This window comes from Myodes glareolus, chromosome 3 (assembly GCF_982192425.1).
Source record: "Myodes glareolus chromosome 3, mMyoGla1.1, whole genome shotgun sequence".
NCBI classification, from domain to species: Eukaryota; Metazoa; Chordata; class Mammalia; order Rodentia; family Cricetidae; genus Myodes; species Myodes glareolus.
Genome location: NC_142028.1, coordinates 70567897 through 70573459, shown reverse-complemented (window position 1 = coordinate 70573459; position 5563 = coordinate 70567897).

Genomic DNA, 5563 nt, shown 5'->3' with positions numbered 1-5563 from the left:
TGAAAAGAAAAAAGAGGGAAATGCTACGGGATAATGTTCTTGAACCTGTAAAGATCTGTTACTTGTATTGGTTTAATAAAATGCTGATTGACTAATAGTCACACAAGAAGTACAGGCAGGGCAACCAGACTAGGAGAATTCTGGGAAGAGGAAAGGCTCAGTTTTGTCGCCACCCAGATGCAGAAGAAGAAAGATGAAAATTCTGCACTGAGGAAAGGTACCAAGTCATGTGGCTAAACATAGATAAGAATTATGGATTAATTTAAATTGTAAGAGCTATTTAATATAAGCCTGAACTAATAGGCCAAACAGTTTATATTTAATATAAGCCTCTGTGTGTTTCTTTGGGACTGAACGGCTGCAGGACCGGGTGGGAACAGAAACTTATGTGTAGACCCCTCCTCCGCCACATCAGGGATTAAGATTTCAGGGTAGGAACTAGGGAGGTGAGAGCATTGACATTTAGACCATAAGGACGTCTTGGACTTTTCTTTGGTGATGACCTCGCTGACCAGGCACTTTGTAGACAATCCCTTACCTGATATCTGCCCACTGGCTTTCCTCCTTGCTCCACAGTTCTGCAATGAAGACCACGCCATAACAAGGGGATACCGCTGATATGACATCACTGACATGACATCACTGCTGGAGGGGACCTTTACCACCTGGTCCAGGTAGTATTCCGGTTTTTTTCTTCTTTTCATACCATGCTCTTTGAATGGAAGTCATTATGCACAATTCACACTTCTGCGTAGGGAATGGTATTCTATCTCCTTGAGGATGGAGAGTCTGCATGAGTAATTTGGAATTCTGCAGGGTACTGCTCTTTTTCTCCCTACTTAATGACCTATACATGTCTTTAGAAGTCACCCCCAACTTATACTGCTATAGCTTAGCTTTTTCCCTCTAACTTTAGAATTGGGCACAATCTATTCGGCCATACATCCCAAGTGTTCTCTGTGTTACATATTTTCTTACGAGGATCTTTTGTGAAACCCTCCCATGGTGCCAGACAGTGGGAATATAGCTCCCAGCTTGCCATACAGGTGAGACAACATGCCTATAGTTCAGTTTACTTTGTGGCCAGGGAGTTTTGGTTTGTTGTTGTTTGTTTGTTTGTTTGTTTGTTTAAGGTAGGGTCTTTCTACGTGTTCTTGGCTGACCTGGAACTTGCTCAACTGACCAGGCTGGCCTCTAACTCTAGATCTGCCTTCCTTTGCCTCCTAAGTGCTGGTATTAAAGGCATGGCCAACTTTTAATTTATTAAATTAATTAAAAAAATTAATTATCTTTATAACCACTTTAATGAACTTACAAAGAAAACTGCACAGCTAGGTTAAGGCATCGCTCAATGGACAGGGTGTGTTTTGAATACAGGGATGTAAGAAGCTAGTCGGTATTCTGCACTTCAGAAGGGCTTTGTGTTAGACGGTGTAGCCCAACCATAGGCTAATGGGAGTGTGTTCCCAGCGAAGGCAGGCCAGGCTAAGCTGGAATACTCATTCAATTAGAAGCTACTGTAATTAGGATCTTGAGTGTCCCCAAAGACCACCTGTTAAAGGCTTGCTCCCGCGCAGTGGAGGGGGGAAGCTTCGGGAGGCACAGCTTTTTGGCTATGAAATGGGTAGTCTCGCTCTACCATGTCCCCAACTCCAACTCGCTGCCTCACCACAGGCCCAAAGCCATGGAGATGACTAACCATGACCTCAGACTCCCAAACCGTGAGCCAAGCAAACCATTTCTTTTTCTAGTTGTCTCAACTCAAGGATTATTGTAGTGGAAGAAAGCTAAGCAACCAAGTGCACACTCAGTAGGTTTCTGATCTAGTATTTTTAGTTTATGGTGATCTTATTGGGTATAATCCCTTTGCGTAGGGAGAGCAGCTGCATTGACTTCGGCTGGACTCAGACTCAGACATTTGTTTTAGACTTTGGGCTATAATCCACTCTGATCTATTTTGTTTATACAAGGGATTTGGGTTGTAGGGGGGCTTTAAAAAGAGTGGCTCTGACTTGGGAGGACCTTGGTAAGGAGACAGGACTAGTTAAGAGGTTGGTCAGGGACTTAGTGATGAAGGACTGTCACTGACCAGTGCTTCGTCCTGCCAGTAGGACTCCCGGGAGTGGGAGTGAGGGGCGCACTCTGGCCACCCACTGTTTCCCACTCAGTGACTCTAAAATATTACTAAAGAATTAGACACAGGAATGCTGGTCAAGCAGAGCCCGCTTCCTGTTCTCCTGATTGGTTTTGTGGGTTCATTTTGTTTATTTTGACTTTTTGTTTGATTGATATTTATTTATTTATTGTTTTTTTTTTTTTGAGACAGGGACTTGGTATGTAGCCTTGGCTGACCTGGAACTCACTACGTAGACCAGGTGGCTTTCGACTCATAAAGAACAACCTGTCTCCGTCTTCTGAGTGCTGGGAATAAAGACATGTGCCACCATACTCAGCTTTGATTTCTCTCTCTCTCTCTCTCTCTCTCTCTCTCTCTCTCTCATCTATCATCTATCTATCTATCTATCTATCTAACATCTATTTATTTATTTGTGTTTTTGAGTGTGTATGGAGGAGAGGCATGTGTGTGCCACAGTGCAGGTGTGGAGGTCAGAGGTCAGCTTCTAGGAGTCAGTTCTCTCCTCCCACCATGTGGATGCTGAGGATCCAACTCAAGTGTTCAGACTGTGTGACAAGAGCCTTTATCCACTGAGCCACCTCACCAGCTCCTGTTTGCTTGAGAAAGGGTCACACTCTGTATTCCTGGCTGGTGTGGAACCTGTAGCAACTTCCTGCGTCAGCCTTCCAAGTGCTGGGATTACAGGTGTGACTACCATGCCCAGCCCCCTAATGGTTTTGATGGCAGAGTTTAAAGGGACACTCGGATTCACATCCTCTCCCATTGATTGTGTCAAGTGTGGAAAGACTTCTGGGTCACCAGGAGGCAAAGTACAAGGCAAGCCTGGATGCTTACATACGCACACCTCAAGAGCAAGCTCTGCTCAGTGGTGTGTGAGTGTGTGTGTGTGTGTAATGTATGAATATGTGACTGAATGTGTGTTTGCCGCTGTGTGCATGTGTGTATGCATGTGTATATACATGAATGCCTTGTCTGCAACATGACAAGCAGGCCAGTTGGCAAGTTAGCTACTGGAGAGGATTTTTGAAAGCAAGGGCTCTCTGTGTCTGCCCTTCATTGATTGGGCCTGCGCGCTGGGCAGGGTGCCTTGCCTCGCATGCCTCTGGCTCTCGGTTTTCTCACATGTGGAAGTTAGGAGGGAAGAGCGCTAACAACAAAAACAAAGCCAATGGCCACACAGCCTTCTCTCAAGCCTTCCCACAGTGGGTGCTGTGCTAGGTGCTTCCCAGTCACTGTCTCACTGGATTCACAAAGCCCGAGGAACCGGCGCGAAACTCATGAAAATCAGAGAACCATTTGCTCTGCCTGGCCTTAAAGACAAGGCAATGGACTCAGAGATGTGGGCCATCTAGCTGAACATTCACAGGGGATGGAAGAGTTGGATGGGAATCTTCTGAAAAATCATTGCAAATTTTATGTGATCTGTAGAAAGGACCACTCTGCTGATCCTTTGAGGCACGGTTTATTGGCGTTGAGCAGTTTCCCTTTGCTCTGCGGTCACCTCCAGCGTCCTCTACAGAGCTTCCCCTCCTCATTTCCTGTGGAGACCTTGACCTATTAAGTACTAGTTCCAATTACCTAAGTGCCCAGCCCTTTGCAACCACAGGGAATTTAACAATTACACATTTGGACACAGGGCAGATTCCCTTCCTGGAACTGGTGATGCTTTTATTGTTGTTGCTGTTGTTGCTATCTCTCCACCCCTGACCTGCTCACCTGTCACTTCCTGGCTGTGCTCAGGACAAAACCCAGGTCTTTTCACATACCAGGCAATCCTTCTAGCATCTCCTACGGCACCATATCCCAGACCTCTAGACCTAAGGTATATGACACGCAGGGAACTCTTGTTTGTTTCTGGTGCCTCTACTTTCCCCACTTTCCTGAGTTTAGAAATAGAGTGATAGACTCTGCCAAGAGGGAGGCGCCCATTCTCTGCGATGACCCTCAAAGGAAAGCCTGGGTCAGGAGAGCGGATGGCTTTGGGATGCAGATGCGCACCGCCCAAGCTGAATTCAGACCTAGCTCTTAGCAGGCTAGCGTCACTTAAAGGCAGCAATCTGTGCTTCCTCGGTACTGTTTATCAGAGTGAGTGCGGCAGGCAGGGGAGTGCAGAGCAGCTGAGGTGGGCCAGTGTTGTCATAGTTCTGAGAGGGGATGCTAATTCCCACCAGCAAACAAACTATTTCTGCCTGCTTGGAGGCTGCTGTTTATACACCAACAGTGAGCTCCATGCTGAGGACTTCTGTCTTCCTTGAAGCTGGCTCCCTGGGTCTCCCTAGCTTTTAGTGGGAGAGCTTTCTGCACTAGAAGGCGGTGTGCTTTTCCTTAAGACCATTCTGTAATTTTTTTTTTCTAACTACACAGTGATCTTGGTACCCAGGAGCCAGACACAGGAATCCTTAATAAACCATTGTGCTGAGGTGGAGGTCGAGTCGGAGTGGGGGGGCTGTGTGCTCTGGGACAGGCAGGCCGGAGCTGAAGGAAAGCCTTTGGCATAGGGAGATGCCACGGTAGGGCTTCTCAGCAGGAAGCAGAGTTGAATTCGGGTGATGGATCTTACTCCATCTGGGACCCCCTTCTAAGCGCACATCCTCTCACCCCATGGCTCTTGGGTCCCCGTTTCTTCCTCTGTTTATCCGGTCCTGTCCGATGATGCCATCAAATCAGAGGTGCGGGGCTGGCTCCTGCAGGCCAGGCACCATTGCTGAGATGCCCTGACTAGCCCTGTGAGCGAGGGAAGCAGGAATTGGCACAGTGCTGGGGTGGGCAGTAGAACAGCTTTTCAGTCATGCGCAGAAGCTAGCGGTCAGCAGTGAGCATCTTCCTCAATTGCTCTCTACCTTGGCTTTTGAGATTGGGTTTACTCTCTGGCCTGGAGCTTTCGGATCGGGCTAGAATGGCTAGTCCGGAAGTCTCAGGGATCCTCCTGTCTCTGCTCCCCAGTGCTGGGGTTATGGGTTTGACGTAGGCGTGAGGGATCAAACAAAGATCTTCGAGCATATGAAGCAAGCACTTATCAAATGAGCCACCTCTTCAGCTATTAACTGTGTTTGGGAGAGGATCTCACCATGTTGCTCAGGCTGGCCCCGAGCGCCTCGGTTCAAACAACGCTCCTGCCTGCCTCAGCCTTCTGAGTGACTGTAACTGCGACTTTAGGCATGCGCCGTGACACCTGACCTTTCAAGAGATCACTCAAAACCCGAGAGTTCTGGGGGATGCAAACCATGAGTGGCTTGCTGGAAAGGATCAAGTGAGACAGACTTGAAGCCAGCAGAGCCAAGCTGTGTCCCAGGGCACAGCAGGAAGCCATTTATTGTCCCCAAGGGACGAGAACCAGTTGGTATTGTAACAGGGCTCAAGTGGAGAGCTCTCCTCACATACTTACAAGAGCTGTGGAGCTAAGACTCGTTTAAAATACACATCTCT